Source organism: Ceratotherium simum, chromosome 13, assembly GCF_057802395.1.
Source record: "Ceratotherium simum simum isolate JZ-2026a chromosome 13, ASM5780239v1, whole genome shotgun sequence".
Taxonomy (NCBI): Eukaryota; Metazoa; Chordata; class Mammalia; order Perissodactyla; family Rhinocerotidae; genus Ceratotherium; species Ceratotherium simum.
Window position 1 is genome coordinate 13,454,726 of NC_141912.1, and position 12,300 is coordinate 13,467,025.

At 41.3% G+C, this 12,300-nt stretch overlaps 1 protein-coding gene across 4 annotated transcripts in view; it reads left to right on the forward strand.

The window, feature by feature from the left end:
• Window positions 1-5,933: 5,933 nt before the first annotated feature.
• RNF182 (ring finger protein 182) overlaps window positions 5,934-12,300 on the forward strand; it is a 75,200-nt gene continuing 68,833 nt past the window's right edge. For 2 of the 4 annotated variants that reach the window (XM_087438027.1, XM_087438032.1), the window contains exon 1: window positions 5,934-6,124. The gene's annotated coding sequence lies outside the window, so the exon portion shown is untranslated. Of the gene's footprint in view, window positions 6,125-6,263; window positions 6,512-12,300 lie in introns of those variants that run through there. The other 2 variants (XM_087438028.1, XM_087438031.1) reach the window with 1 other exon arrangement.

Here is a 12,300-nt window from a genome sequence, read left to right on the forward strand (position 1 = left end):
ATAAGCAATTCTAGAACTGTTTGGCATTGATAAGAAAGCTGGATGTCTTCTTATTTCTTTACTATTAAAGCCAGCAGGGTAGTCTGCAGTCTTTTGTCAACCAACACATTATGCACAGAGCTCACTTCAAGTTAGTTGAAATTCTTGTCATTTGGCTGAATCTTCTGTTTCTCTAAGAGATTCACTACGATGCAGGAATTGAGAACATTCATTGTGCATCTCTTGGAGCCTTTGAAACAAATATGATTTAAACTCTCCTGTAAGGCCACAGTTTTCTTAGTCCAAGGGACCAATATACCTTCTTTGAGCAAGGATGTCCACACCGCTTAGGAGCAGTGTATAAAGGAGTGCATTTTTCTCCGCTTACAGGGATATGATAGTCAATATTTGCCTTTTAGAACAGATTTGCCTAGTGCCCCAGGGGGGCTGTTGGGAGGAGAGGAATTTGTGAGATCTGAATTTTCAGCTTCTCTAGACTCAGCAGGGTGTTTGTTTTTCTTTTTCAAGCCTTCTGAATGGCCAGAGCTGGGTTTTTCCAACAGAAAATTAAAACGATCCGTGGAGAAAACTAATTTTATGACATAGACAACAGAAGTATTTTTTTCATGTATTTTGAATACGTTGATATCACCTCATTAAACAATGTCAGAACATGGCTAAAAGGCAGGGGTCGAAGGAGTTGTTGTTTAATGATGTTGTAATGAGAACATTGAAGTTTGCTTTTTTTCTCTGCCTATTCCCAAACTCATGGCTTAATGGGATCAAACATATTTGACATCAAGCTCTCAAATAGTTTTAAGATATTTCTTAGTGTGTAGTGGTTAAGAGCCTAGTAACTCTGCTACTAAATAACTGTGTGACCTGGGACACAGGGTGTAATAAATAATAGCTAGTACTATGATTTATAATTGAGAAAAAAATACAAATTTGGGTAGATAAATTCCAAGTTACAGAACAGGACAATTTTTATACAAATGCTTCGGCAGGGATATCTTATTTACTTTACACATTACAGATGTGATGATAATAAACAGAATGTAAACCACTTGAGAATATTTGTTGCATTTTGTTAAACCTGAAAATTTTAATATTTATCAAAATAAAATTATTATGAATGCTGATCTGGTAATTGAAAATTTTTGTTTATTTTGCAAACTTAAAATGGATGAAAATAGCTCTTTGATTTTGATAATAATTTTATAACCAGTTCAGAAGTGAAGAGAATTAAATTTTGATGGCTCAGTCACAGTTCCAATCAGCCTATTTCAAGGAAGATGAAAGATTTGTTATATATACAGACTCACCTGAATTGAAGGTTAGTAGACGGTGACAGATCTGACAAAGTATAATAATAATAGCTAAAATTTATTCAGCATTGTATATAATCAGGCATCTAATTAGAGTTTTTCATGCATTCATTTATGTCATTCTCACAACTCAGGGAGATAAGTACCACCTTGACAGATGTGGAAACTGAGGAACAGATGTACTAAACTACTTGCCTAGGTCATCTAGCTGACAAACAGTAGAGCTGGGATTTAGGCCCAGGTAATCTGACTTCAGTATCTGTAGTAAAATCTTTCTAAAATATAAGCAAGTGAACTAATGTTTGTATATAACAATTTTTTAATAAGTTGAAATTATTTAACATAAATTGCTGTATTATGACACATCTATGACTTGGGAAGCATTAATGAGGTAATTAGATTCTGTTTTAACTAAAGGTTAAGAAGAATAGCTAATTTTGGATTTCTTGATGATATTTTACCATAGACACTAATTCTAAAACAGAGCTGTTTGATATGTCACATATATAATTTTAAATTTTCTAGTAACCATGTTAAAGGGAAAAGAAACAAATGTAATAATTTTAATAATATATTTTATTTAAGCCAATGTATTAAAAATATTATTTCAACATGTAATCAATATAAACATTATTAATAAGATATTATACGTTTTTGGGTTATTGTTCCAAGTCTTTGAAATCTGTGTGTATTTTGCACTTATTTAACATGTCAGTTTGGACTGGCCCCATTTCAAATGCTCCATAGCCACATGTGGCTAGTGGCTACTGAATTGGATAGTGCAGCTCCAGTAGATATTTTCGGGAAAGTCAGTTCATTATTTTACATTTTTCAAAAATGGTGAGAATAAGAAAGGCCATTCAAGCATCCATACAATAATTTCTGAGCTCTAGTACCTTCATTTCCAATTTAACCAATTGCATTAACAGCTGCCACTTAACCTGTTCAAATGATATTCCCTAGTGGGCAAGGAGGCAAATTTTAGAATGATGGTTTTCTTACAATCTCGTAATTTTTTCCAAGAGCTAGAATGGAGCTGTGGACATCCATAACAAAATGCAGTAAATTTATTTGTCACATTTGGCAAACAATGCACCCATTTTCACTGTGCCTATCATATTCAATCTTCTGGCCTTGGGGAACAAACCAATGGCATCATAAGAACCCAACTGGCAAAACTTATGGAATCTTTCCATCTGCCATGGCCCAAGTCTCTCCCACTAGTACTGTTAAATCTCAGATCCACTTTTTTGGGAAACATAAACTTTTGCCTTTTGGAATTATTACTGGGAGGCCAATGAGACTGAACTACGGGGCCCATAAACCTAATCTACTCAGAGGTGACATAATGACCTATTGTAAAGGCTTAATCCAAGCCCTCCAAACAAACGAGAGACTGGTGGAACAATGTTTTTACCCCATGCTTCCGGGAGATGAAGACATCTAACACCACAGCCTACCAGTAGAGATATGGTTTACTGGAAAAGACACCTCCAAAAGGACTCCCTCCAGCCTTGTTGGAAGGGACCATATCAAATATTGCTGATTAATCCTTGCGCTGCAAAGTTAAAAGGTATTGACTCATGGATTCATGTTTCTCATTTTAAAAAGGCTCCCAGATCTACGACCCCTGACCAGACTTCTCAACCTGTTGGTGATCTTAAATTAAAGTTATCAAAAATTGCCCCAAAACAACAACCACTTGGACAAGAAGCAGACGACATCTGATGAAGACTGTAAATCCCAAGACACAGGACCATGCTTGTATTTCTAATCTTATATCTTCCCCATCTAAACCCTTAGTGATGATTGCTCAATGACTTGAGATGATCGACCAATCTTGGAACTTGGAACAAACAAAGGACTTGATTCCTTTTCCAGACAGACTATGCCTAAGACTCATCTCCTGACCGCCTCCTTATTGCTCAGATGTGGTCAATCTGCATTACTCTTGCTCACTGCGTTACTCTTGCTGATGGTCGAGCATCTCACTTTCCCTCCTACGTGGGACATGACTTCCCAGAAATGAGCCTTCTTGGCAACAACAAAAATATCAATACTTATATATTTCAAACAGTTGATCCATGATGGTTTCTGCGGAAAGATCTTGATTAAAAGGGGGGAAGGTGGGCAGCAATATCGAAATAGAGTAACATATGTCAGGGCTTCTAAAATGGAGCTGGGAGACCCTTAAGGAAGTGAAGCTTATCCACATCTCTGCCCAGATGGAATGTGACTTTTTGAATTGTGCCTCACTGTTGTTATCTTGACCTTCCTTCAAGAAAACAAAAAAGCTTACTCCCGTAGAAAAAGGCTTACTCCCATAGATAAGAATTTTTTGCCTTGGAGATGGCCTTAGCAACCTATCATGTGAAGCCAAGGAATAACAGTTGTTGCCAACACCAATCACGGGTCTTATAAAACCACCTGTGTGACTTATCTCTTTTTGTTTTCATAAACTCTTGCTTTCCTTGTCTTCTCCAGAGCACATTTTGGGTTTCTGCCTAAATCTGTGTCTCCTGAATTGCAATTCTAATTGCCCAAATAGATATCTGTTGTTTAAATTGCAGTGATTTTTCCTCAAGATAGGAGATAAAACTAAATCTCCTTGGGAAAAGTGAATGTCTACAAGAATATCTCACAGAATAAGGCAGAACCAGGTCACTAAGGAATTGACTAAGTGTGAACCCATAGTGGACTTTTCCAAGCCTTCAGCACCTGAGGGCAGGGATGGCCAACTCAATAGCCTTTTGCTGTTCTGTATTCAGTTCTCCACCAGGCAGTAATGTATAGGTCAATAAACATTTATTAAGGATCTTTGTTTTTGATCCTTCATTGAAAAATTACTAATGCATGCTCATTGGAAAAAAAAAAATCAAACCAAACAATACGGAATTGTATATAGTAACAAGTAATAGTCCCTTCAAGTCTTACTCTGGTTTCAGAGAAACCACTGTTAACAATTAGGTGTGTATTCTTCCAGACTTTGATCTATATGTTTATGTCTATGTTTCTATCTATCTATCTAGAAACTTTTTTGTACAGATATGGGATCACCCTATACATATTCTCCTGCAGCCCCTCTTTTTTCTTTAATAAGAAATCAATATCTTTCTATGTATTTTATATATTTTATTCTTTTTAATGGCTGCATAGTATTATATGGTATGAATGTGCCAAATTTTTTAGCCACATCACTAATGATGGACATAGAAGTTATTTCAAACTTTTGCTATTACAAAACTGCTGCAATACAGCAGGAGTTTTGCAGCACGACAGATTTCTAACAATTAAGATAGGCGGGTGAAAGTGTGTACATTTTAAATTTTGACAAATACTGCCAAACTGCTTAACAGCCTGTGGAAAAGACCTTGTCTCTTGACTTTGTCTGGAAGTACTAATGTTCCCATTACAGGAAAGTGGCCAACCTTTCTGAGGAACAAGACGTTTCCATTCTCCACCATAAAATGGATCTTATATTTTCATTAATTAATATGTGTGGCTTCAACTGGTAATAACATTGTTCTGCTTTATGGCTTCTCAGATAGGTAGCAAACCCAGAAAACATCAGCTACCCTGGGGTTTTATTGTACGTTATTGACATTCCTTTGGTGATTCACAAATGCCAGAAAACAAATGCCATACTCCCCAGGGTCTAAACGAAGACACTGTAGGTTTTGGATTCAGTAACTGATCTTTCAAGAAAATATAGGATGGGGTGATGACTCACTCACCCCATGGGGCTGTCCTCCACCTCTGTCCTTCAGAGGAAGCGTTACTGTGGTCTGCTAGTACTTTTCCCTCCCTCTTCAAGAATTTCCCTAGGAGAGGATGCCTAGCATGCGCAAAGCTTAGCTTTGCCCTTCTCTTCTCCAGAATGCCATGGCCTGCAGCGCATGGCTAGTTCTTGGCACAGAGTAAGACAACGCTCACGGTAGATGCTTAGCAGTCACAGCCAGTAGCTGAGCAGTGGCAGCAGCTGCGATTCACAATGCAGCCTGAAAGTTGTCTTAGCCTGTGAGGTTACAAGTGCATCCTCTGTTTACAGTAAAAAAATTAAAGCCTGCTTCCCCCTCTCTCCTACCGGAGACCTCAACAAGACTGACACCCGATTTGGGTGGAGTGAGACCCAGCTGAGGCGAAGCTTGGTAGAAGAAGGAGGAGGAGCAGAGGTACAGTGTCCCTTGGCAGCTCCGCACATGCTGCGGCAGTGGCAACAGGAGCACCGAGTACCAGTTGCTCAACACTTTATCAGTTTGCACTGCTCTTTCTCCTCTCTTCAGTGAATTTCCATTTGAAGGGCGCAGCTCCACAGAGGAAAGGTGTGGTGGGGGACTTTGGAAGGCCCAGTGTGGGACACCAAAGGGAGTGCCTACAAGGATGGAAATAAGAATTGGCCCTGGGCTTGCTCCCCTCTTTCCCCTTCCCTTGCTTGCTGGGGCGAGACAAATGATTTGGTGAGGGAGACAGAGAGGGGTGTGTTTGTGGTGGTGGCGGCTTCTTGGGGGTCCTCGTCCCCTCGGAGCAGCCAGACTGCTGAGGAGAGGGGCGGGGGTTCGGGGGCCGGTGGCGTTAGGCCGGCGGGTCCCGGACCCTGGGTACCCGGGGGTCCCCACTGGGCCCCGGGCCCCCGGCGGTTGCCATGGTGACGCAGGGTCGGCGACTCGGCGCAGTGGAAACAAAGCCGCCCGCCTGCCCGCCCGCTCGCTCGGCGCCCGAGCTCCTCCTCCGCGGGCGCCTCCCTCCCCTCCCAGCGCCGCCGCCGCCGCCCGAGCCGCTCCGACCCCGCGCCGGCCGCCGCCGCCGCCGCGGGCCAGGTAAGGCGAGCGCGCCCGCGGCCGGGAGGGCCGGGCGGGGCGCCCGGGGTGGGGCCGCCGCCGCGGGAGCGGGCGCCGGGGCCGGCTGCAGCCGAGTCTCCGAGGGGCGCGTCCCGACGCCGCCGCGGCCTCTCCCGCGCCCGGGAGCCGCCCGCCCGGCCGCCCCGCAGCCTCGGACGGCGCCCGGCGGTCAGCGCCCCGAGGCCGGGGGCGGCGGCGGCGGCGGGCGGCAAACTTCGCGGGCAGCGGCGGCGGCCGAGGCGGCTGAGCCTCCTCGGGGCACGACGGCCCGGGCCGCCGTCCCGGCACCGCTCGACGGGCGGTGCGGCGCAGGCTTCCCCGGAGCAGCGGCCGTGCGCTTGGGGGATGCGATTTTGCAGAGAGGCGGTGGGTGGTGCCTGCCTATATTATCTGTCCTTCTCTCTTTCTTTCTTTTTTGGTGTGTTATCGAGGCTTTTAGAAAAAAAAAAAGATGTGGAAATATTTACCTTTGGACTTTCATGTTTCATAGTTTATTCTCTTTGAGGACCGGATGGGAGGATTGTAAGGGGAACAACCGAGACATTTTGATAATCTCTGAAAAGTGAGCCCAGTCTTATATGGCAGTGACGGAAGCCTTTTGAGGTGCTTCTGAAGTTTGTTTGGATTTTGAACGTAACGACCTTTATCTTGGGAAGGTGTTTTCCCATGTAGCAATACCAGAGTTTAATCGCAGGACCAATACTTTGTAGATGAGAAGATACTTGGCAGTGAACGATGCCACTGCTGTTGTTTCTGGAAGGTATTGTGTTCATCCTTTAAGGAACTGGAAAATGCCTTGCGTTTTTGTGTCAGGAAGCAATCGGAAGCACCTCTGAGGCAGGTAGCTGGGCGCTTTTTGCATCCGTGTTTATGAGTGTGATGAGAGGGTTACGATGCCGTTGCCAAGGGCACACGGGTACTAGATGGGGAATTGCTCAAGTTATGGGTGCCTCCCCCCTTTCTAAACAGCCCCAAGCCTTGCCATCATTTCATGATATTTAGTTTGTTGCAGACACAAAAAATGAATTAAAAGTATGATTGTGAAGACTGTTTTTTGGCTATTTAGATATCATCTTATGTGTAATAATGTGAAAGACGGAAAACAGTATTTTCAGGAATATAGCCGATCAATTCGGAAGGAAATATGTTTGTTAATATTATCTATTTTAATTGGGGAGAGATATCACATTGATAACTGGGAAATGATTCAGTTGATTCAATTGTATACCTAACTTGGTAAAATAATTTATAAGTTGGAAGAGGTCTATTGGAGAACACTATATGGAATGCAAGAAATTATACTTTTGCTAAAAGGTAGCTAATGAAAAGAAACCAATGACACTGATCGTTTTGAATTGCAGTTAAGTTGATTAGAATTATGGATATTAAAGCTACTTGAGGTGTTAGACATAAAGTGATTATGTAATAGTCCTCTTCCCTCTTTTGGGATTTCAAAATCCCTGTCAGCCTGCTGATTACTAGGTTTCTAAGTCTGTTCATATTTGCTGGCAATTTTAAGTAATGTCACTTCATTAGAAGATTATATTGGAAACTAAAGGATTAAGTTGCAGCAACAGTCTGCAGATTATTTCACAATAGGGTTTGTTTTTAAACCGAATTTTACCTGTAGAGTGATTTACAGATGCTCTGCTAAATACTCTTTGATGATGGTAATGAAATGGTACATTGATTAAAATGAAGTATGTAGATCTGTTTTGAGAAGATAACCAGGAGAGAAAATAAGTATTTCTCATTTAAGCATGAAAGGCAATCAGAATATTAAAGCCTAGGCATATTATGTAGGCATAGGGTAGTTTCACATTTTGTACTAAAAATAATTATTTTTGTGTTCTTTCTGAGGTACCAAGAGTACGGCTTTATTCAGGTCTTTGTTAGCAAATCCAACATTCAAGGGCAAGGATCTGGACCTGCTTTTCAGCCGGTCGGGACTCTCACTATGGGTTCTAGCCTAAACATTTACACTGTGGCCCTTAGTTTCTATTCTGAAGAACGGAGATAACCAATGTTAATTCAGTACCATAAGGACTCATGTTTTGCCTTTGCTGCTGGCTCACAGAGGGCACAAGATTCAATATAGTTTGGCATCTTTAAAGCTGTATTGCTTTCTGCCAAGAAAAGAGTCAGTAAACATCAGAAACAAACAGTCATGTATTGCAAGCTCTGCTTTGTTGGAGTGGTTTATTTACACAAGCTCTGAAGCATGAAATGAAGCTTTTGTCGGCGCAGTGAAAAACAGTAATTTGGCATGTTCGTGTAAGTTACTAGCGTTCTGAAGTATGTGCATAACCAGATAGTGAAAGAAAAAAATACTGTGATCTCCACAGTATCTCCTCAGGAAATGCAAATGGAAAGTGTGCTTTATGTCCACAATTTAGATTAGCCACCTGGTGGAAGAAGGAAACAGCACAGCGCATCCTCAGGTGTAAAATACTACTTGTCTCTCTCACTAGTTCACAGGAGTATGAATCTTCTACATTTCTAGGCTTCAGAGTCTTTAATTTCATGAAGAAAAACTGGTCCTAATTTTTCGTATAAGTTGTAAAATATGGTCTGATAATTGTAACCCCAGCAATTGTTCTACCTAAAGAATTCTGTAACTTAACTTATCAAGCATGTTCAAAGATATAAAAGGAGCCAAGAAATGTTCTTAAGATTGACATTGTACTTGTGCTGTTGAAAATCAGTTGTTTGTAACCCTATGAGCCTGCACAGGGCACGGGCGGCGTAAGGCCACTGAAGCCTTTATTGGCTGTTTCTGGGTCAACGTTCTTTTGCAATTTCTAGTTGCACTGTGATAACATGAGGACTGGTAGGTAATTTAGCGTCTAGTACAATGTGTTGTAGCATTTATAAAAGCACATTTGTGAAGGTTGATGGTTTCTTAATGATTTCTTCATTACCGAAACACTTAGGTTAGGATTTGTGGCTGGGGAGAATAATGTAGCCCTGAGACCTTGAGGCAAAATGCTATAAATATAAGGTATTGTTAACTAACCTGCTGTGCGTGGTGGGTATTGATTATTACTGCTGTGCTGAGAAAAGGCATCGGAGACACATGGCGGTGGTGACAGGAAGTGGTGTTTTGTGACATGGATTATTAATAGTGATTGATGGAGGTTGAAAAACTTTTGTGGGCATGTGTTTAATTTTTTGTGCTCTCAATTAAAGTAAGATGAGATGTCTTAAGCCATTTTGTAAACCACAAGTGCTTGGGGAAAAATGTATACATTTATACTGTCTGGCACATAATTGGAGTGTTATAAATATAGTTCAAGGTTAGTGATTGATTTCCTTACATACCAGTTATTTGTAGCAGTTATGTAGTATGGTTTTGGACATCAGTCGACAAATGTTGATCAAGTGTTTCCTTCTTTATATTCCATATTGTGTGATGAAAGTCATCTGAGCTCTTATGGTTGAGGAATTACTTGTTTCCCACTATTATGATAATTTCTTTTATTTTATGTATAACTTATTATGTATGATGCCCAAATATTCTCCTTTGGCCTAGTTTTCAGCCTTCCTTTTCTTATGGGGAATAGTTACCAGTTAATTCCTTAATGCTTTGTAAATAATTTTATATCCTCAAGGCTTTAAAAAAATATGATTTGGTTAATTTGTTATTCAACCACAAGAATATTAGAAACTAAGTTTATAATGGTGTGCATTGAAAAAAAAACACACACCTGTTATAGTCCTTTATTTCAGGTTTTGGACATTTACAGAGGTTGTAGGGTAGATTGGAGCTAGCCCTGGTGGTCTAGTGGTTAAGGTTTGGTGGTGTCACCACTGTGGCCTGGGTTCACTTCCAGTCAGGGAGACACACCGTCTGTCGGTTGTCATACTGTGGCGGCTGCGTGTTGCTGTGATGCTGAAAGCTATGCCATCGGCATTTCAAATACCAGCAGGGTCACCCACGGTGGACAGCGGAGCTTCTAGACTGAGACAAACTAGGAACAAGGACCTGGCTACCCACTTCTGAAAAGATTGGCCTTGAAAAATCCTTGTGAATAGCAGCGGAGCATTGTCTGATATAGCGCCAGAAGGTGAGAGGATGGCGCAAAAGACTGGGCAGGGTGCTGCTCTGCGGTCCACAGGGTCACTGAGAGTCAGAATCAGCTAGATGGCACTAACAATTGGTGTATAGGAAAATTTGAGATCCTGTTAGGTGATTGATTGCTCATTTCCCTGTCGTGAATTAGATCACTGCTTCTTGACCTTATAATCAGTAGAAGTGAAAGCCCAAGGACCACGAGGTGGAGGCTTCAGCGTTCAAAAGAGAGTTTCATACGTACTGAGATGCTTGCCGGGCTTGGTGGTCAAGGGGAGGGAAGGAAAGAAGACCCTGATGGCACTAATGATCTCTTTTCACACCTTATGCTCCAACTCCTGAAGCAGTTGTCCCAGGGCTGGTTCAGTGGTCTCCGGAGCCTGGCCACTGCTACAACAGAGATGCTGGTCCTGGTCTTGACTGCTGCTTTTTCTCCTGGCTAACTAAAAAGTGACTGCCTGGAATTGTGGCGTAAGGGCACTTTGAATATTATAAATTACAAATCAGGGCACAAGAGTAAAAGTTTTCCGCTTGGGTATATTATGTAATCTAATTGTCGGGTAGACCTAGTTAGATAATCAAGACAGTAATGGAACTATGTGTTTGTCTAACATATTTGATGTGTTTGAATGAGAAATTGTGTTTCTGAGTGTCAGCCCATTAAGAACTGTCTTCTCTCTCTTATAACCATAGTCATTCAAGGCAGACACGGCATTTTACACAATTTGATCACTGCACGACGTGTCAGGCATAGTTATAGAGAAGGACAGATGGGTACTCAAACTCTTGCGCTGTAATCTACAATGAAAGGTTTCTGTGTGGTCTTATCTGGCACCTCCTTTGGTTACAGATGGTTTCCTCAGACCCTGTTTAGTTTTTATTTATTTATTTTTTGTGAGGAAGATCAGCCCTGAGCTAATATCCGTGCTAATCCTCCTCGTTTTTGCTGAGGAAGACCGGCTCTGAGCTAACATCTATTGCCAATCCTCCTCCTTTTTTTCCCCCAAAGCCCCAGTAGATAGTTGTATGTCATAGTTGCACATCCTTCTAGTTGCTGTATGTGGGACACGGCCTCAGCATGGCCGGAGAAGCGGTGCGTGGGTGCGCGCCCGGGATCTGAACCGGGGCCGCCAGTAGCGGAGCGCGCGCACTTAACCGCTAAGCCACGGGGCTGGCCCGACCCTGTTTAGTTTGATTGCAGTTCCATCGTCTTTCTATCAATCAATTGAACTCTTACTAGTGCTTCCTATGGGCCAGGCACTGTTCGAAGCACTTCACCATTATTAACTTATTTAATCCTCACAAGAACCCTATGAGGTAGGTACTATCATGATCCCCAATTTGAGAAGGAGGAAGCTGATATGATCTCTCTGTTGTATTAACCCAAAGGTACACAAAACATACCAGAATCCTGGCTTCTTTAGTCAAGGAATGCCAGCAAGCTTTGCTTTTCAGTCCATTGATATATGTTAAGTGTAGAAATAATGACACTAATTGTTCTGGCACTTGGATTTTTTTTTTAATTATTTTAATAAAAAGAAACAAAACCTAAAGTCATAAAACAAGAAGCATTTCTTCATAGCATATTGTGACATGTACCAGGATTCTTTTCTGTACGTAGAAACTAGATAAATTTCCAAAAAAGATAATTTCTGATGGTAGTTATTCTTTCACTTATTATTTGTATTCAATATTAAAAGAATACATATTTTCTATGGTATTAGCTTGCTATAGACATGTAAATATGTCTTTTGACTGTCTATTTTGCATTGCCTTATGTGGGCTGTCGTCAATCTCAAAGAAGAGGCTCACCTCTTCTTTCCTTAGCTACCTCTCACCTGTCCTGAGGACTAAGTGATCCTCCTTTCTCACTCTCTTCCAAGAGAACTCTGTGTGTACTTCTTCTTTTTTTAAACAATTTAGCATGTCATGTTGAAAAATATATATATCTGTTTTTTGTGCTAGACTGTAAACCTTTCAAGAACAAGAACTATGTCTTACTCATTTCCAAAGATAAGGTAGGTACAAGTATACTTAATTGAATATTTAAAAGATTTTTTATGTGATATGAAATTATTATGTT